Below are 22,893 nucleotides of genomic sequence, written 5' to 3' on the forward strand. Positions count from 1 at the left end.
AACGTTTCCATAACATAATAGAGTAACGTTTCCATAATGTATGGATAACCAGTGTTGAAAAAAATTTTTTTTTTTTTTAAGACAAAACAGACTGTTTTTTTTTGTTTAAAATTTAAAACAGAGTTTTAGAGCCAGTAGCACAATGCAGGTTTAAATTTTGGTTTAGCTGAACTTAGTTTAAATCTTGAACCAGGTTCAACTTCTGTAGCATTGCACAACATTGGTTCAGGTTTAGATTAACTAATCCGTTGATTAACGCGTCATTCAACCAAATTTTGTCACAATTATTATTGGTTATGTCCGTGATATCACTGATATCAATGTTTTGGAATGATTTTTGATTACCTACATAGGTATTTTTAATGATTAGAAATATCTTACAATTGGAAACAAAGTTCTATTTTTGAATTAATTTAAAAAAATAAATATTCTTGAACAAATAGTGGACTAGATTTGAATGGTGGAAATGCAAAGTTTGCTAAGTGCCATTGACTTTTTTTCAGAACGCGTTTTTTCAACGTAATGTTATGTGTCATCGCACATGCGCTTGTAGTGTAATATTAGAGAAAATGTTTTTCTAAGTTGTACTAATAAACACCTAAAGATAGCGTTTTCCATAAGACGTACGTAAACGTGTTACACGAACTCATTTTTACGCTCTCCTGTAGAAAAACGTCAATGGCACTTAGCACACTTTGCATTTCCACCATTCATTTATTTTTTTGATGCTGAAATAGTATATTACACAACGAGGGCCGAAAAAGTGATTTTTGACTCACACGAGTTCAAAATCACTTTTTCTTCGAGTTTAGTGAAGTAATTTTTCCTGAACGAGGGTGGAAAGTACTTATTTTTACATCCGAGCGATTCTCGCAAGGTTGGAAAAGTAGTACTTTTCAGCCCTAGATAGGAAAAATTGATTTGTTTGAGGTAAAATGTCCAATTTTGAACAATAGTCATCAAATTTTTCAGTATGGTGGTGATGTGAATCGAGATTTTACATTCAACAATATTATTCTTGTTTTTTGTCATTCAATGTAAGTAATTATACTTCGTCTTTGTCAAAAGTTGGTATTATTTGAAGTTATTGGTTACCATTTGCAAAATAATCAGTAATCACACAACTTGAAACAACCAATGAACACACACCGATTTGTTAATCCTAGGTTAAGGGCCGATTCCGCATACACAATTGCATACCCGGTCCGCCTGATTTTCGAGTGTTGAGATCTCGAGATCTATCCGACGAAAATCGATGAAATTTGAAATATAGATACTATGAAGCAATTAGAAAAAAATGTCGGATGGGATTTTTAATTACTTGAATAGTTTTGGAATTATCAATGATTGAAAAGTGTTCAAATTTCGTTCATTTTCAATTTCAAATTCTGCGAAAAATACTCAATCAAATGAAAATCGCTTCCGACATTTTCTTTTAATTGTTTTAAAGTATATATATTTCAAATTTCATCTAATTCTGTTCAGTAGATCTCCAGATCTGAAGATGCATGCTGATAAGCAAGGTTTACACGCTGCTAGTTTATTCAATTCAAACTACCGCAAGTAACTTGATTTTTTAATTGATTGACAGATTATCCATTCTATTTCACGATGAAAAGTAATAAATACAAGTAAATTTATTTGATCAGAGTTGATTAAGTACTTAAAAGTGAATGTACTTGAATTAAGTAAACTGGCAACGTGTGAATCTTAGTCAAGGATTCTGCCTGCTGCTTATGCAATAAAGTATGCGGAATCGGCCCTTAACCTCCAAAAATTGTTGAGTTAAATAAAACCTGGTTTGAACTGTAAAAACAGTTTAATCGTCCATTGTGCTACACTGCATTTTAGTTAAACCAGAGTTAACCTACAACTCTGGTTTAAAACCGGCATTGTGCTACTGGTCCTATAACTGCTGGATTCTAATTTGTTTTAAAAGTGTTTTAAACATGTTTTAAAAGTGTTTTAAACATGTTTTAAAAGTGTTTTGAACATGTTTTAAAAGTGTTTTAAACACGTTTGTAACATAATTCATTTGTTTTGGATTCAGTTTTTCAAATATACATTATCCAGTCATCAACTTAAAGATGTGAAGTCATAAAATAGCTATAAGGCTCAAGAAATTTTGTAAAATTGAAATCAAAACACAAAATTTGCCTTTAAGAAAAAAGTATAGGAAGAAGAATGAAAATCTAAAAGTTCAGTTCCTTCAATTTTACAACTTTTTCAATGAGAAATTGAAAAATAAAGGTGTTTTTTTTAGGAAATTGGAGTTGAAAAAAAACTTGTTTAAAACAAAAAAAAACATTTTAAGCAGAATTTTGTTTTACGAGTAAACACTGTCTGTTTTTTCTCGACTTTTGAAACACTGTTTTAAACGTTTTGAACATACAGTACTGTTTTAAATTTAAGCTGACCACACTGTGGATAACGTTTCCATAACGTATGGATAACGTTTCCATAATGTATGGATAACGTTTCCATAATGTATGGATAACGTTTTCATAACGTATAGATAACGTTTCCATAACGTATGAATTTCGTTTCCATAACATATGGATAACATTTCCAAAACATACATATTGATTACGTTTCCATACCGTTAAGGATAATGTTTCCATAACTTATGGATAACGTTTCCATAACGTATGAATTACGTTTCCATAACATATGGATAACATTTCCAAAACATACATATTGATTACGTTTCCATACCGTTGGTGTAACGTTTCCTTAATGTTGGGGCATTTTGGAAACGTTATCCATACGTTATGGAAACGTTATCCATATGTTATGGAAACGTTATCCATGTGTTATGGAAACGTTATCCATGTGTTACGGAAACGTTATTATAAAGTTATGGAGACGGTATTATAACGTCATAAAATATCACAGAAATGTTATCTTGATGCCATAGAAATGTTACCTCAATGTCACAGAACATTACCCAAACATCATGGAAAACTTATTCAAACGTTATGTTGCTCCATTTTTCCTTTTTTTTCAAAATTACATTTTCATTTTTATTTTTTTAAATGTTTGTAGGCAATGTTTTCGATGTTTTCTGTGGAGTTAAATGCTTATAAGGTCGCTTCAAACGTTTCATTCATTTTTTTAAAATTTTCCAGCTCTTACAATCAGTTGTAATGTGTAATTCCGAGCTTTCCAATAAAAAAGGCCGAATTAGGTAGTTGTTTTTTTTTTTGCCAAAATTGCAAAAAACATTCAGGTGTAAGGGGCATGAGTGAATAGAACGTATGAGCAGAGGAAGATTCGAAGATCGAAGAGCTGGAATGTCTGAAAGAGGAGGGAGCAGAAGCTTACAATGTTGGTAGAAGAGAAGAGTTTTTTGGAAGTGGGAACTTGAAAATTTTGGAAAAAATTACCTAAATACCATGTCGAATGAGTTTACAATCAAAAAGTGAACCTTAACCATTTTTCATCCTTATTCCACACGTCTATATCTTCTTGTCTATTTCAATTTCTTTTCTTAATCGCGAAAACACAATCTAAAACTCTTTTTGAAAACGAGATGAAATTCCGCGCTTTGCGACCTTTTATTATTTCCAGACCAATTATCGTATTATGCTGGTTTCATCAATAAGGAAAACGCCTGTAACCATTCATGTTTTCGTTTCCTTTTGATTTTGAAATAGGTTTGTTTTGACGATTGATGAGATATTGTAGAGAATAAGCTTATAATTAAGGAAAATGTAAGCGGTGGTAAATTAGCTATTCGATTGGATGAGGCGGCGACGATGTCGACAGCGCAGTAGATAGCGAGATATTCTCAAACATCACGAGATATAAATCTGACAAAAAGACATCTTTCGTATTAAAGGGGGATAAATTCGTCAACGTTATTCGCGAAATACTTCAAAAGCAGATTACATCGAGTGCGAAGAATGTTCACAAGCGTTTATCATCGGATCGACTTACCTTTAAAATTTGACAGTTCAACGTTAGCGCAGATTTTCAAAACTGACTGATCATTTTAACTTTGAAATTGCTCGTCGTTTCGCTGGTGTTCATACCTGAGGACAGAAAGTTTCTGTATTAGTATACTTTTTTGGCGTGAAAATGTGTATCTACCTATATGTACCTACAAAATACACATAAGCTATCTATGTTTACCTATCAACTATAAAATAGAAGTAAGTAAGGGTAGGAGGAGAGTTATTTGAGATCAAAAGCACATCTTTGAGATAAGCTTTATTATTGAAATCTGCCACAAACATTCCTTCTGATTTCACCGAATCGGCAAACCTTTTAGCACAAGACGATTTTCATCGTGGTAAAATACTATATCAATTAGCTGTTGTGTATTGTGGCGTCCTTCCACGTCTTCCTCTTCTTGACGTTTGAAAAAAAAAGGAAGAAAAGTTGTTACGAAATAGGGCAGAGTAGTATCACTAATACACCGAGTAATATTATTTTTAAAACAAGAAAACAGCATCTTAAACGCCATGTCGTTAAGTACTTTTGTTTTTAAAAACGTATACTACCAACAAAGTACAGTCATTTTATACTTTCGTTTGGTTGAAAGTTTTGCTCGTGTAGCTCGAGGTTATACGAGAGGAATGACTTTAAACGTAGCTAGGTACCAGAAAAAAGGATAGATTAAAGGAATGAGGATAGGCAGCTTGAACACGAGCCAGTGTCAGCGTTGTTTTTGGTCTGATCATGGAGTAAACGATTCGTTTTTTTGCTCGAAATTAGATTCGTTCTCGGCTATACCTAATTCACTTACTCGTATTCTTTTTATCGCAGCGTTATGCTTTTAGCGTATAAGTATGTTCTTTACGACTTGAATTAACATTTTGTGCATGGTTTTAAATTTTCTCGCATTACGTTATAATAGTGTAATGAGATGATAAAATGAATAGTCGCTGTGTTTTAAAACGCTAATATCCCGAGGAGATTATGTTTTTAAAATAGACGATAAGCTTTTTCTTCGCACTCTAACGATTTTTTAGGTCTGCGTGAATCGAATGAAATTCGCTCGCTAAAATGGCAAATTTTTCGATTCTTATTATTGCAGTTCTCGATGGATACTGGTAAAAGAAAATTTATGAGTTTATGATGACTTCCTCCCTTCTTCTTTCCCCACTTCAGGAAGGAGGCTTGACCTAGAACTGTACGACAGATGACATCACCAATGTTGCTTTCACTGGAGGCCCAGATTGGCACAAAAATGGTCAGAATTTATTTGAGAGGTTTTTTGAAAGGGATAGGTATAATGGAAGTTTCGAGTGTTTTGTTTCAGAAATAGACAATTTTGGAATTTCTCCCCCTTGAAATGTAAAATTTTGAACTGGTAAAAAAATGAGAATTTCAACCATTTTTCTGTTCCAATCAATTCATGAAGTTAAATGTTAAATTTTTGACGAGATTAAATTTTCAGCTGCTGAAGTTTATAAGTTATTGCATGATTAAAATACACCGGAGAAAAGCCAAACCTTTTCTGGATGTTTCAGATCAGTTCGAAGATGCTGGAAATCGATTTGTTCAGGATTCAACAAGCATTTTTAGTTTTTAAACTCCAGATTCACTTTTTTTGCCACAAAAAAAAAGAAAACGAAAAAAACACTAATATCCTTATTGAGCTACCTAATTTTTTTTCAAAAATTTGTTAACAATTGAAAAAATCAGATTCAGCAGTTCAAAATGATATGATTTTGAGATGTGGAACTGTGGATCATATAATTATGCTTTTTTAATAGACAAATTTCATTTCTACCGAAACTGATGGTTTCAAAGGTACCTAACACTACCTATCATTGTTATATATAGGCATATTATCTTACAAAAATAGAGCCAGTGCAAATCACAAAAATACAATGACACAAAAAAATCACTCACATACATACTTTTTTTCATCAAAAATATATCAATTTCAAATCTAAAATGGGTAAAATTTACATAACTAGGAAAAAATTTGTATGACTCGAGGTTATCGACTTGTTTGTAATTAATTTTTATCTGTTTTTAAAAAACATTGCTATTAAAAATAATATTGTAATGAATAATGGAATGATATCTACTTGTACTCCCAAATCATCCATTTCATTATCACAAGCCTAATTATTATAAGTTACAGCTCACAAATTCTCATTTCTGGTCTATTTATTTTTCATTTTTCTTTATTTTTTATTGGCCAAGCATATTTTATTATGTAGATAATTGGGAAAAAACTTTCCATTGATACCGAAAACTTTATACGAACAGAAAAAATTTGTCATGAATTTTCAAAGTGCATAAAAATGTTGTAAAATCGATGTGATGTTTTTCAATTTTAGATTTAAACTGTTTTCGAAATTAATTTCCAAAAATAAAAATTTTCAAAAGGCTAGAAATTTTAATACCTAAGTATAAGTATAATTTTTATAAAATTAAGGCTCCGGATTGTTTTATTGATATTTTTGGAAAATTCGAATTAAAATCTCGCTGGACGAGGCTCCAAAATGGTCTGAAATCGACTGTTTTCGGGTCATAGTAATCGTTTGGATTTATACATATAAGCCCTTCACAACTAAAAAACCGCTTGTGAAATTCCATTTTTTATTTATTGACTTTGTTTTTTGGAGTTTACAAAATGTTCAAAAAGTTACCTTTGAACTGACCTGATACTCCTGTATAGCCACTTAGAATGGTCAAAAGGTCAATGTTATCGATGCATTCAAGTTCATTTCTGACCCTTCTGGACCAATTTGAAATTTCTGGAGAAGATCAAATACTCGCCGAGGCCTTCAGAATGGCCTATAAAATTGATAGTTTTGGAAGAGAGAGAGAGGAGGGGACAGATTGAAATAATTTTGAACATCTGCTCCATTTTGTTAGGAAAATAAAGATCTATAGGTAGCTATTTTATGAAAAAGTCGAAAAATCGACGTAAAAACAATTCTTTAAGCGTTCAAAAATTCGCCAAAAATTTTAAAATGAAATATTGAGCCCTAAAATTTTGATCGAGGGGGTTTTAGGGAATGTTTATTTATTAGATCTAGTTTGGTTTCATTCAAATCGGAAGATTCCAGCTGCGAATATTTTTTGTTGGTGAATATTTTTAATACCTATTTCACGAGGCCGAGGAGAATTTTAGCATTTTTGAACCGCAGACTGAAAAATGAAAATTCTCACCCCACTCTAAAAAAAATCATGGGTACATTTTTTTCAATTCAGGATATACACTCCAAGAATCTTTGAAAAAAAAATATTGCTGCAAATACAACTTTTTCAATTTTCCATTCAAGATTTCTGAAAAGACAGAAAATTTTCGAAGGAAATGTCACCAATTTGGCAAGATTATCAAAAACGATTTTTCACCGTTTGAAAAATGGCTAAATCCTTCGGAATTAGAAAAAAATTTCAACGCCTTTTTTTTGGGTAAATATTAATCCCCCAATGAAAATTTCAATTCGAGTTCCAATATTGATTGATTCCAAAACGTGATCCAATTGAGTTGTAAAATAAGCTGATGTTTGAATTATCATTCAATTTTCGAGCTTTGATTCTAACTGATTGAGACACTGAGGAACCTCCTAGCTGATTTTTGAATTCACGATTTTGGAAAATTTTCTTTAAAATTGTTCGTTTTTGCAAACATGTACCTACATACTTGATCAAACTCTACTCGCTTTATCTTATTCTACCAAATTCGATTATGTATAGGAATTCATTTTCTGATATGCATCGATGGTCTGCAAAAACTTTTTTAAAGATAATTTTTAAAAAACTCATTTTAAATCTTTTTAATTACCTATAACTGTACCCCATTAGTAGAATTGTACTCGTATGTAAATATTAAAATAATCAATAAAAATAATCATCGATTAAATGACATTGGCGATTGCTTTATTACGCACTTGTGAAAGTTTCATATCTAATTATTTTGTTATTAAGTGTTTTCTTGAGGTAATTTATGTCTGCCTCAGTACCTATATTATAACTTTATGTCAGAACAGTACATTGTACTTTGAACTCGTTTGGGTTTCCATCCGTTGAAAGTTTTTTCTCTTATCACTTTTAGGCACTAATTACAATCATTCTAAATATAATTGATAAGTATCAACGCACTCATGCAAGTACAAATCACTATTTCTTACCTACTATTGGTATTAGGTAATGTACTTACACATTCCAATTTGAAACTTTTTTCAAATTCTGACAAACAAACATAATTCATTGTTCATTGAATTTGAGATGATTTATACGTATAGTCGACTTTTCAATTGCACTTAGCTTACCTGGGTATAAAGTTATACCTTACAAAAAGATAATTATGAATCTTGAATATAATACCCTCCCCTCAATTATACCTTCAAGTTGGTGCAGATACTCAGTTACATACATATGATAGTTGATAAAGCTGTTCATAAAAAATTCAATTCATAAAATTTTGGGTGAAATGAAATCTGCGCTCATTAATACTGAGATATTTTCAAATACCTAAAAAGATTATTTAGGAATTCATTTTTTTTAAAAGTTACCTTAGACGATTCGATATTCAATTAAATTTGAAAAAAAACAATAAGTGGGAAAATAAACAGGTATTTATTGAATTTAAAATGAAAGAATATATCTTATAAAAAATACATTTTATGAGAATGTAAAAATGTTTGACAATTGATTACTGTAATCATACTATAGAAATTGATGAAAAAGTTTGTACTGGGAGACTTCTGAGGCGAGTTATCGAAGAAGAATTACACAGATAAGTAAGTAACACATTATACATCAACATCACAATAGGAAAATTTTCTCCTAAAAGAACATTCACAATAGGTAGATATGTTTCTGTATCACAAATATTGTCCAAACACGTTTATGATAATTGGTCAAAATTCAACCACCTCCTAAAAATATCGATTATTATCTTAAGTATGTATCAACCACTTCAATATAAATGCTCCGTGTCTACTGTAGACAAGAGTAGTTTTGTGAATTTAAAATTCACATCAACAGGTCTGCAAGATGTTCTACGATTGATAAGACGCGTCAGCGACAGAGGGCTGAGAAACTACATCCCCGGCTCGACCAATTGTAAGCTGATATCTGAAAATACCGATTAAAAAAAATTAAAACCACAACGCTTATTCAAATTCAAATTCTTTATTTGAGATACATGCGGCAGCATTGCTGCCATCGTATCAAGTTAAACATGTAAGTACATAGAATACAAATTTCAGCTTTAAAATATAGGGTAAAAAAAAAAAAAAAAAAAAAAACCAGATTAAAACATGAAAGATGAAGATTTAAAACTATGGGTACATAAAATCTACTCCAGGTTATTTCAAAAAATTTGAACTCTTATTGATCCGTGGAGCTGAGATATTCTTCCAGGGTATAATAAGCCCTAGTTATCAGCCATTCTTTCAGGACATGTTTGAATTTTTTTGCAGTTGGCTGGTTTTTTACACTCCCTGGAATCCGATTATATACTTTTGCAGCAGATGATACAGTGCTACTCTGAAGAAGTTTTGTGCGGTGGTGGGGAGTTCTGAGGTTACCTCGTGATCTGGTACTGTATGGATGGGTAATTTTTGGAAAGGTTATAACCCCAGTATAAACCATGAGAGATATGTCCAGAATATATTGTGATATTGTAGTGAGAATTTTATTATCAACAAAGGTGGGTCTGCATGTTTGTCTTAGAGGTAGTTTATAAATTGTTCTTATCGCACGTTTTTGTAGTGTGAGTATTTGCTTGACATAAGATGCATTACCTCCCCAAAAAACTACCCCATAGGCCATTGTGGAGTGGAATAGTCCAAAATATGCAAGTCTGAGAGTTTTTTGATTTGTAATTTGGCGTAGCTGAAAGAGTAAAAAGTTTATAGATGACAAACGACTGGTTAATTTAGTGATGTATACATCCCATTTTAAATTGCATTGAACATCAACCCCTAAGAACTTTGCAGCACAAGAGACATTAGGTAGAGTTGAGAGAGTTTCTGCTATCAGGTCTGCCTCCTTGGGGGTTACATTGAAAGGCACTGTTACTGTTTTTTCCAAGTTTAAGCTCATGCAATTTGCATTAAACCAGCAGATCAAGTTTTTGAGAACATGTTCTGTTTTTTTAAGCAGTGTGTCCCAGCTACCACCTTTTAAAAACATAGTTGTATCATCTGCAAACTGGGTTAGAAGTGCATTAATGTAAGATGACAAATCGTTAACATAGAGAATGAACAATAAAGGTCCAAGTATGGAACCTTGGGGGACTCCTTTGTCTATTATTTTCTCTTCAGAAAAGGTGTAAGTCTCACCATTTTGGATTTTGACTATTTGTACCCTATTTTCGAGGAAGGATTTCAGCCAACTGTGGATTGGACCCCTTATTCCATATTTTTCCAACTTTCCCAGTAGAATTCTGTGGTTCATGGTATCAAAAGCTTTCGATAAGTCACAGAATATTGCCAATGAATTTTCACCCTCTTGGCCAGCTTGGAGAATTTTGTTCAATAAATTGAATATTGCTTTGGTGGTGTTTTTTCCATGACGGAAGCCAAATTGTGTTTCACTTAGAATGCTGTTAGCTGATAGGAATCGTATCAGTCGATTATACAACAGACGCTCAAAAATCTTTGAGAATACTGGTGTTACAGAGATGGGCCTATAGTTGTTTAAATTTGATTTTTCTCCTTTTTTATGTACAGGGGTTACAATACTTGATTTCAAGCTTTCTGGAAATTTTCCCTGATCTATGGAGTCATTAAAAAGTTCAGCAAGTATATGAGATATGTAGCGATCAGCTTGTTTGATAATACCTACATCTAAACCATAACTATCCCTGGAGTTGGAATTTTTGAGACCTTGTATGACATTAGAGACTTCAGCTGCAGTAGCTGGTAACACAAATATTGAGGAATCATTAGCTAGAATAAGGGATAATGGGTCCAATGTTTGAGAAGAATTAACTATGTTATTCGCAACAGTTGCGAAATGTTGGCTGAATAACCTAGCCATATCAGCTGAGTTGGTATATTTGGTATCTTGGAATGTAATATGATCAATGGTTTGTTTGCATGGTTGATATGAGTTTATTATCTTCCATGTAGTTTTGCAGATATTATTTGAGATTGCAACTTTGTGAGAGTTTGATTCTATATTTGCCCAATTGATCAATTTTTTATATTCCTTTTGACGGAGCTTGTATTCAATTTTATCATCTTCAGACCCACCAAATTTCCAATTTGAGTAAGATTCTAATAGTCTAGTTTTTAGAGTGCGTATTTGGGTTTGAATACTATGAGGATAATGTAATTGGTTAGGGTTATGATTTGTGTAAGTTTGTAGTGGGAAAGATGAGTTGTAGTGGTTCAAAAAAATATTTAAAAAATTAGAAAATTTTGAATTAATATCACCTATTTTCAGTGCATCCCAATTTTCAGAATCCAGAGAGTGGAAAATTTTTTCAAAATTTGTTTTAGAGAATATACGTTTTTTTAAAAGAGGTTGTTTTGCTGTATTCACAGATTTTTTGACCAGTTTCAAGGATAGGAGTACACTATTGTGATCCGATATATGTGGTGTATCTACCCTGGAAGAAAACTCAGAATCCCTATTACAGATAAAATTATCAATACAATTTCCAAGCCTGGTGGGCTGATAACATGTCAGCTTCAGACCATATGATGACAGTAACAAGAAAAATCTACGAGATATAACATTATCATCTAAAATATTGATATTAAAATCACCACCAACCACAATTTGGTAACTATTATTGAGGAGAAGGGTAATGGCATGTTCTAATTTGCTAAAAAATATGTCAGGCATTCCTGAGGGTGATCGGTATATGGATAGTATATTTAGGTGGAGGGAGGGAACTGAAATTGCTGATATTTCAATATGCTGGTCTACTGACAGCACCTGAACATCTTTACGTGAGTTACACACCAGATTACTGGAGTCTTGAATCAAGATGCATGATCCGCCTCCTTTCAAACTATTTCGACAGTAAGCAGAAGCAACAGAGTAGCCATTAATGTACAGAGAGCCTAGTTGGTTAGAATTCAACCAATGTTCTGTTAAACAGATCAGTTGACAGTTGGATTTTCTAAGGTAATCATTCAATAGGGCAATTTTATTTGAGAGTGATTGCACATTGAGCGTTAGGAGCTGTACAATTTGCTGGCTTGAATTTATGGAGTAGCCAGAGGCAATTGAAAATTTGGTGGATGCGTAGCAATCGGAGGTGGGTTACCTGAATAATGGCCAGAATAATTAGGTTGGTGATTGATAAGCATCGGCATCATAACTGGTGGTTGACTGAAATACATGGGTGGTGGGTGCTGAAATTGGGCTGCATTGGACACATTTGGTTGCACTGGAGGCATTCTGAGAGGAACAGAACTAGGAGGAGGAGGAGGAGGAGGAGGAGGAGGAGGAGGAGGAGGAGCACGTGGTATAATCAAGGTTGAGTTTAGCTTTTCTGAAGAGTTCAGCACCGATGTAGATTGAGTAAGGTGGGGAGAAAACTTGGTTTTATTAGGTTTCCGCCAATGTATGCCATGTGTCCTTTTCGTCATTGAGGAATAGGTAGGTGGTTGGTGGGTGGATGCACTAGATTTAGAATTACATAAATTTGTCCCATCAATGGGCTTTTTAGAGCTAATACTAGTCACTGTACAAACATTAAACAGAGTAAACAAAAAACGAGCAATATTTCCACATAGATACCTCTTACCATTCTCATTGAGATGTCTTCCATGAGTATAATGAATATGACGAGGTTTAAAGCAACGCCACTGTAGGTACACTTCATCCAGCACTGACAATATAGCTCGAATATGCCTATTTGCGGAAGCAATGCCCTTATCAGCCTTCTTATTCATTGTGTAGGGTATCTCATATTGGATGGCATGAGTTCTTGATGAGATTTTTCTAACATTTTGAATATGTTCATTGATGATTTCTATAGTAGGATTATTCGAGCCTCCAATGAATAGAACTACATCATCAGCAGTATAATTGGATGTTAGAAGATCAACACTTCGTGAGCACTCTGCCAATGATGCCCCTGGTTTGCTGAGGGCCTCGATTGTGAAGATTGAATTACCCAGTATTTGAGTGAGAAGGTGCTGAAGTCCTCTAACATGACTGTCTCCTACTAGAAGCACCCTATGCTTCAGTTTCTTGGATGATTTGAACTGGACTGGAGGATCGATTATGTCCTTTTTGCTGTGAGTATTTAGGTTTTCATTCAATGCAGCTGGAGACTTCGTTTTTTTCTCAGAAAGTGACCAGGTTTCTGTATGTTTCAAAGACACATGAGTTTCAAGTTGGATCACACGTTCCTGAATATTTTTTACCATCTGTAGGATATCGTTTACTTGTGCACCAATTTCTTCAACGCATGTCAGTAAAGAGGGTATATGTTTTAGCCGATTCTCTAGGACATTAATCTCATCAATAATAGGACCTGGCCAGTCAAAATTATCATTACCACCCACATGTTCACTGTCACTGACATATGTATCATCAAAGGTGTCCAGGTAGTTGTCAGTATCATCTAGAGTATTATCTACTTCAATTTTGTTCAGCTCTGACTGTGGTTGTGGTATGAATTTTGAAGAGTTATGGAAGGGTGTCGATGTTGATGGTTTAGGGACCTTTGCTGGTGCTGGTGTAGTTGGCGCAGGAGGGGGCAGCTTCGTAGACACTGTAGAGGTATGAACATCAGCAGTAGTTCTACCATTACCCAGCTGAGCAACGGATTCAACTGACACAACGCTTTGCTGAGGCGGATGGTCATGTTGTTTCACTTGTTTTCCATTATTTGCCACTGATTTTGTCTTCCCAGGTGAGACTTGAATACTGACATTACATTTGGAATTTGTACAAATATAGGTGTACTGTCCTGATGCACATCTATGAGATTCTCTGTACTTGTAACCATCTTGATAGAAGTATGTGACCATGGTGATGTAAGGAACCTCTGCCTATATGTCTTTGGGTAGGCAACCAATTTGAGTCGACTGAAGCACTCCACTAGTGGCGGCAGAGAGTAGTACCACAACTGATGATTTTCACCAGGTCACAAATTAGAACCGGTTGCCACGTAATAGTGATAACTGAGAATGACAGCTAATTTTACTCAGCCTTTTTGCCGATCAGTGGCAAGTAACAGACATTAATCGCGTATTAGAGTCATACAAAACATATCCAAAGTTATCTGATGCCCAATACACGCGCAGCACATATTAAGATGATCAAATGGGTATTGGCGACGACAATAATCGGAGTTTCAATACACGTAACTGATAAGACTCACATCTGTGCACAACAGTAACAATTTTTGCAATAACTCGCGACTATGGACAAATTTTCAACTGCCGAAGCACCAAATGACACACTAGAATACACGAATCACAATTCAATAAAAAGAATCACTAAATTCGGCAAAAAACTCGCATGGAAACGAAAACTATACGGACATAATTTATCCACATAACGCAACTTCAAGATGGAAGATCAAAACTTGTGTAATGAAATATTAAGCCATCTCCAGAGTCAAAAATGGGCCAAGATCAAATTCAATTTTGACCCTCCTTCCGACAGAAGTGAATAGTTAGGAAAAATTATATACCTATTGAATTGAGCAGGACAAAAGTCCGTTTCATTTGAAATTATGAATCAACTTTGAAAACAGTTTTTTGTCGTCAATTAAACGTCGTTAAGTAACTTATACTTGATTAAAAATAAATTCAAAATCGGAATTTTCGAATTTTTTCAAATGATACCCACCTACATAGAATGTGTAGGATTGATAATCAGCTGTGCACTGTGAAAAAAGTTTGCCTTTTTTTCTGAAGAAAAATTAAATATTGAGTAATTTTTTTTTTGGCCAAGAACACTGAAATTTTGCACAATAGGTACCTAATTAAAGTTATTTCTCATTCGTTAAGACGTAATTTGATTTCAATCTATGTTTACCCTTCATCCGTTTTGAAAATTGCAAAAGCGATCTCTTCAAATGGGACTCCGAATTCTACATCTCGGCAATGTTCATCAGGTGTACCTTTTCCCTCGCAAATAGTAAATGTCGTCGTCTCTGACGAGCAATCTCCTGAAAGTACACAAGTTTTCAATATTTGGTCAATATTGACTTTAGGTTTTTAACTAAGTAGCATGATTTCTCTAAGATAATTAGTACTTAGATATGTAAAATTACAATGTGTTTTTTTTTTGACTAAATAACAAGATGCAAATATGCTTACCTGTTGGTATGCAGAACAGTAAAATTAGAGCAAAAACTAAACCGGTACTAAAATTACACATGATTGATTACGATAAAAAACAAAATTTAGTCTGACAACAAGAAATGAACTAATGAATCTGACTTTAACAGGTTTCAACGGTAAAGAATAAATTCACGCACCGAAAAAAGTTCTAATGATTCTGACTTCAGCAGTTTTCTTTCTACAATATGCCATGGGCATGGTACCGTATACTATACGCAGATAAGATCCAGTTTATTGATAGTGTATGTGCAGAAGGCGGCGCAGTTTGTGTATTTTCGTACCAGAATAAAGACATAATTAGTAGGTACCTTCAAACTGTACTTTTCAGAATAATTCTCAGATTTTCTCTCTGTTTGTAAAAAAAAAGCTCAGTTAATGAAGGATGAAAAACAACATAAGCTCGAGAAAAATTATTGTTCTCAGAGTAATTTTTGGTAGGTAGGTATGGTGATGAAAAATACCATCCTAATCAACATTAACAAATGTTTTTCCCTTTTTTCAACTTTTAGGCCGAAAAAATAATAATTTTGATGATAAAAATGACAAGAACCGTGAATTTTAGAAAAAACAAAGATGAATCTTACTTATTGGTCCTGGTCAAGCCGGTCGTTGTTAAAAAGAGAATTTTGAAAAAAATCGATGTAATTTTTTTAAATTTTTCAATTAGGTAAACTTTCCACTTTTCTCATTTTTACAGAAAATGAAAATAATAGATAATAATAACTCTCTTTGATTGTTTACTTTTTACGTACATTTTTACTCGCTAGGATTCAATGGGGGAAAAAATAAAAAGTTTTACAATTTTTTCTCAATTTTACCAAACGTTTTCCACATTTTAACAAAATTTTCGCACGCCTCTGTTTTCAAGAACTTCACGAAAGAAAATTGAAAATTATCGTATCAAATTTTCTTTCCATTCTGCGCAAGATGATTTCACATTTCATACAGAATTTTCGCACGAGGCAAACAACTTTACCAGAACAGAGAAAAATTTTACAAAACGTTGTATTCTGCACGCTTTTATAACGACAACAACTACGGCATAAGAAGAATACCACTTGGTAATTGTTTCGTTACACCTTTGCTTTTGCAATTCGTGGTATGCTGGAACAATTGCTCTTGTATTTTTGTCAAAAGCCTCATATTTCTAGTGTCTTTGAGCCTATGCTGATGAAAACTTGCTCGCGTGTGCAAAATGCTTCTCCTGCACCTTTTACCATTGCCCTATTACCCTAAACGAATAGGAAAACTCGTATGTAAGCGTCTCCTCCTCTCCTCCGCGTCTCCGCACGTGCAAAATGTTTCAAATGGCATGTTTCCTCGGAATGGGGAAATTACGAGGTATAAATCATCTTGGAAATTTAACCCGTACCTACCATATACTTACTTGAATAGGACTAAGAATTCTTTAGTGTTTTGTGTAATATAAGCTGCGTCCCTTATTGTTAGGATTTCAGAATGAATGCACAGAATTTGCGGATTTCTTTTAGCGAACGTTTTGCCTCATCCTTGTTGCCAACGACGTTGCGGTTCAAGATTTTTCACGTTTCCGTGATTTTTATTTATTATTCGCGCCTTCATTTGATACCGTCACGGCGGGTTAGTTTTTAAAAATAAATGCGTGTTGGTTTGATATGATATGAGAGAAAGTTTCCCACGATGATTATTTTTAAATGAATTTAGACTACGTCTACCTATTGACAATTGATTTTATAATGACCGCTTCAAAATTTTACATCAACTCGTGAGACTGAAATGTTTTGTTTTCCATTTTTGAATTTATTAGACGACTATGCCTAGTGTGTACACCCTAGTACCATTCCATAGATACAGTTGGTAACACTTTGCTTACTCTCTAGGAGCAGGCTCATGAACCATGCGACCAGAGCTGTGGGACTGAAACGATCCCGAAACCAGAACCGATTAAATCCTATTTCAAATCCAATCCCAAATCCAATCCCAAAACCAAAATCGTTATTTTTCTTGGTCCTAACACTGAAAAAATCCTTGAACTGATATAATTTTGAAATTGTTTCAGTTTCAGGATTTCAATTTTTGTCTTTTTTCCGCAATTTTAATTTGATAAATGGTCATTTTACATCACTTATCATCAATCATTCAGATTAAGCAAAATATGCATTTAAAACGTTGAACTAATTACACTGTGGCGTCAACTGGCAGACAACTGCCAGTCTGCCAAGTGCATCTGCGCGCGCAGCAAACTGTGACGTAGTGGGAGGCATTGTACCTCCAGCCACAGACCCAGTTCATCAATTATTCAGTATGTTTATATCTCGCGCGCGATTATCATGTTTGTTACTTTGTATGTTCCTCTAATAAACGTTTGTCACGCACCTGTCTGTTGACATATTTATTTATGCAAGTTGTAGCTTGATTTCGAGTTGAGGCTCAGACCTCACATACACCATTGGATTTTTCACATCAAAACCTCCCAATTTTCAAACCCTTGCAGGGTCCATTAGTCAATTTGGGCTTAAAATTGGTTGAAATGGAAATCCCAAGGCAGAAACTGATTCAACCCAGAACCAAAACAAATTCTGAAACAAAAATCCAATCCCAAAATTGTTTCAGTCCCACAGCTGTGCATGCGACAAGTGTCCAAGTAAGCTTAGCTGTTTTCAATTTCATAGTCAACGCATCAACTCCATCACCCACCCAGTTAATCATGGCAAGGTTTTAGCCATGTCAGAACAAGACATTCTGGTGTCAGTTGCACAACGCATCATTATTTGTTTTTTGGTTCATGATAAAGTAAAATCCGTGGAAATTTTGAGAAAATTGCATTCACAGTGTGGGGAAGAGTGCCTCTCTAAGACACAAGTGTATGATTGGCGTTCTGTGTTCTGTGTTCTGAAAGGGCCATGAAGCAGTCTCAAACTTGACGCATGTGTGATGCCCTCAAACCAACATAACCAATGAGAATGTCACCTCTTAGTATGAAAAACAGAAAACTCATTTTGGCAGACCAGCGGTCTACTGTACTCAATATGGCTGATGAATTGGGCATCACTATAGGTAGTATCAAAGAAATTATTCATGATCTGCTCGGCTACCGCAAAATTTCAGCCAGATGGGTGCCAAGATTACCGAGTTTTGAGCAAAAATTCACACACTGGGAAGTTTGTACAAGTCTCCTGCAGTAGTATGAAGAGAAAGGTGAAAATTTTTTGCACAAACATTCACTGCTGACAAGACGTGGGTACATCTTTATACTTACTCCAGAGTTCAAACATGCTTCTATGGAGTGGAGAAAGAAATGAGAAGACGCTCCAGTGAAAGCCAAAGTTACACCGTCAGCTGGTAAGGTCCTGTGTACTGTATTTTGGGACATGGAAGTGATCAAAGTAGATTTTCTTACTGAACAATGAACCGTGAATGCCATATGTATTACAATGAGGTCAAATGATGTGTGATATTCCTATCCGGTCTGCGATTTTGCTTCAAGACATTGCCAGACCTCATAGTTCTTGATTAACAATGGAAACTTCACACAAATTAGGCTGGGAAATACTGGAACACCCTCCTTATAGTCCCAATTTGTCACCCTGTGACTATTACCTATTTGGACCATTGTAAGAAGCCCTTGGAGGACATCGTTTTGAGAGTAATGCGGAGGTTGAATTGTTGGTGTGAGAGTGGCTATGTGACAAGCCAACAAGTTTCAACAAGCATGGGATCTGGAAGCTACCTGACAGGTGGCAGAAGTGTATAACATGTGAAGGGAATTATCTTTAAAAAATGTGAAAAGTTTCAACATTGTAAATTGATGATATAAAATTTTAGAGCAAACTTCCGGGTCATATTTTAACTACCCTAGGATAGTTATTGGCTTACTTAACCTTCAGTTGTACCTAAGGATTTCATTGTCATTCCGTAGGTAATGGGCCCGTTTGGTCGTTTCTATTTATTGAGATAATTGTGTTTTTAGTGAAAAAGTGAAGAAAATCAATAATCAGGTTTTAATGGATTTTGATGTAGAACATATCTGAGTACTATTGTTGATTTATAGAAACATTAGAAACAGAAACTAAATATATTCGGTTACGTGTCATCTATAACGTTATTAATATTCGGCTGCGTTTTTTGGAATTGTTTTCTAAATTTTAAAATTGTAATTATTATGTCTTGGTTCGTCATTCGAGATCATATTTTCACGCAGATAACTTCACTTGTTAATTGTTATTAAATAAGTTTAAATAAAAGTTCTTTAAAGTTTCCATAAATCTTTAACTATCACATGTTAAAGTATCACGGCTGCAGGTGCGCCCCAAGCGGAGAAAAATGGAACTAAAAAGTTTTTCCAAGAAGGGCCCATTTGGTCAATTTTGTTTTTTTCTCAGTAAATTTATTTCCAAAGACTTCCAAAAAAATACCCTCCGAATTATACTGCAACTAGTCGCCAGTGGCAACATGTATACCATTCAAAAACACATGAGGAGGTTGGATACAAAGTTAGACAAATGCCACTTCTACAAAAATCAAGTTAGATGTTGATTCTTATAGGATTTTTAACGCTCATTTCATTGCCAAGGTCAGTTATTTTCAATATCGTACGTAAAAGGGTAAAAAACGGCTCAAAGTTTTGCCTTAGTTTCAAACACAGACATGTGCAAATTGTCATAGTTTCAAAAACAGACATATCCAGGATATGTCTGTTTTTGAAACTATGATGATAGGATATGTCTCATTTTGAAACTAAGATAATGTTCACATGTCTGTGTTTGAAACTAAGGCGCAACTTTGATCGCGTTTTTTGACCTTTTACGAGTATGTACTATTTTGAAACTTAGGGACCTCAGAAATGGAAAGAGGGTTAAAAATCCTATACATATCAAAACCTAACTGATCTAGAAAGCTTCACTTTCAAATTATTTTCATCTTAGTTTCAAAATCAGACACGTGCATTTTCAGGTTCTTTTTATTAGGGGTGGAGGGTGATGGTGTAAGGATATTTTTTGTATTTTTGTTACTCAGTATCATCACTACAATTTGTCAAATATCCCCCGCCTTTACAATGCTGTATATTTTTGTAACAAAAAACATAGATTTTCTCAAAATCAACCCTGTGGCGTTTGTCTAACTTTGTAACCAAGCTCCTCACATTTAACCTAGGTGCAGCGCTAGCTGTGTGGCACTGGTGATGGATTGCAGAGCAGGAGGTATGGGTTCAAATCGCACTTCGGGAAGAAATTCTAAAAAAAAATTTACAATTTTTATTTTTACAAGTTGAATTTTCATAGAAAATGTACTTAATTTAATAATTTGTTTGCTTTTGAACAGAGCAATGAATTTTTTATGCAAAATTTTAATTTATTAATCATTGTTTTTCAGGCTTAAAATACTCATAAACATGAAAAGATTGAATAAAAAAAATCGCTATTGCAGGTAGGTAGTAATATTTGACATCAGAAACAATTATCTTCAATTTTAGGTATGAAGGTTTTGGGATTACATGAAATTTCAGCTTTTTTCAGAAAAAAAACTTTGAAGGCAATTTTCTCAAGAGTTGAGCTTTTCAAATTTTTAATTATGGATTTTTTTGGAGTTTTTTTTTGCACTTTTTGGGCTTCTATCCAGCTCATATGATTGCTCCGGAGGTCTACTTCACCCCCCCCCCCCAATCCACCCATAACTCAATATCGACCAAATGGGCCCATTATACCTGCCGAATGACACATATGTTGTAGGTATTCAAGTGCAATTACAGTGTTTCTGTGCTGCGTTAATAAGTGAATTAATTTGTAAGTAAGTGATTCAATTATTTTATTTTGTGTTACTTTTCAGACTGTAATCCATCAGCGATTAAAGCTGTACTTAACTACATAAGTAGGTAGGTATACTGTTAATGTATTTATATATGTCTTTGTATTACCAGAGAGTGTAATTTATCAGCTAAAAGCTTAAATATACAAGTACCTATTTGCATTTATGACACGTGTTCTTATTGTGTATATTTAGTTATGTATTGGTATGAGGAAAATCCTACGACACATAGCCCAGCCAGGTACTAGGTATAAGTTGGAAATACTCTCCACAGTAAATCTAATCAAACCATCATAAACTTACCTACCTATAATATGTACCATTACAATGTTTCAGAAAAATCTCAAGGTCGTTTTCTAAAACTGTCCAACAACTCAATTTCAAGAAGAAGAAACTATATAGGCTGAAATTTGTCAAAATTTGGCATAACACAATCTAGAGGGTGACTTGACTGTGTTTTTAGGGGTTCCGACTTTAGTATGGAGAGTAATCTTGTCTCAATGATGCCAATGAGCAAATGGATCACAGTTCTTCCTGTGGTATAACCAACTGAGAAATTGGATCAAGGTTTCGCTCAGTGCTTACAAAAGTCAATCCGAAAATATTTTTCATTCAATCACCGCAAAATAATCCGCCACTCTGAATTTCTAGACTCTATCGCCTCCGCAGTCCAAATTCAAAATATTTACTCTCAACCAAAATCCGAGCGTTTTCATTTCATCGACAAAAATTAGCAATTTAAAATATCTCTCCCTTTCTTCGAAATCTTCACCAAGATGCTATTATCGAAAGACGTGAAATTCACGAAACGGAAAAAAAATTCGAAAAACAATTTCGAATAAAAGGGTAGATACCTATTCTATAGACCACGAGCATTCCATAGTCTACCCTGAAGAAATACGAACACGTTATATTGCGGACCCATTTAGTAAATCCATTCATTAAATTTCTATTAAGGTTGAACACTAAAGTACCTACGCGGTAAATCATGGTTGAAAAGATCTCAAATTAAATAACATCTCCGATTTTCATGAATAATCAACTACCTAGCTCGTATAATTTGAATAACGGTAAATTTTCACGTAATAGATTGTTTTCGGTTGCAAACTTTACTCCTAATTGCGGTCCAGCTTTTATAAAGTAAAATACAAGCAACTTACAGCCAATTTTTTTTCCTAGTTCTCTCGAGTACCTACCTAAGTATTATATTATGGAATCCAGAGATCCTAAAACCTTGAAATATTTCTAGGTGTGTCTACAAGTATATTGCAGCTCCCAGCTCGCAAATACGAAGGAACCCAGAATAAGAAAAAAAAATCTTTCGAAATACAAAACGAAACCTTATATATAGCCGGCGACGCAGCGACAGCTGTGAAATGGAAATTTACATGGAACCGGAGAACTCGAGCTTGCGAGCTTTCGTCTTAAATATACGATAAATGATCCGTTGGAAATTCGACGAAATTCTCTCATATCCTGACAAACAAAACCATTACCGAATATTTCACTCGAATGAATTAGTAAAATTCCGTTTCAACGTCGTTTTCATCCAACAAACTTGTGGAAAACTTACCCCAAAGGGGATAAGGTCGTATCATTAATTACGCGGAAATACGCCAACTTACACAAGATAATCTTTATCAAAATGCGTACATTTTTTTTCTTTATCCTTATCCTCCGAAGTGAAATTATTAAAAAGTCAACGTGTTTTCGTTTTAATTTAAAATTCCTTAAGAACCGAAAAAAAAAATAAAAACACGCGAAGATAGATTTTAAAAAAGCTAAATTTTCCTAACCGTAAATTTATCTCTTCTGAGGATTTGATTTGTGGGCAGATCTGAGGAGAAAAAAGCTTACTTAGGTATAA

General features: G+C 34.1%; 1 protein-coding gene across 3 annotated transcripts in view; it reads right to left on the minus strand.

Moving 5' to 3' along the window:
- The window catches only part of LOC135841698 (uncharacterized), a 231,690-nt gene that overhangs the window by 171,730 nt on the left and 37,067 nt on the right, over window positions 1–22,893 (minus strand). For all 3 annotated transcript variants that reach the window (XM_065358821.1, XM_065358819.1, XM_065358820.1), the window contains one exon: window positions 3,940–4,034. The gene's annotated coding sequence lies outside the window, so the exon portion shown is untranslated. The remainder of the gene's footprint in view (window positions 1–3,939; window positions 4,035–22,893) is intronic.

Source organism: Planococcus citri, chromosome 3 (genome assembly GCF_950023065.1).
Source record: "Planococcus citri chromosome 3, ihPlaCitr1.1, whole genome shotgun sequence".
Lineage (NCBI taxonomy): Eukaryota > Metazoa > Arthropoda > Insecta > Hemiptera > Pseudococcidae > Planococcus > Planococcus citri.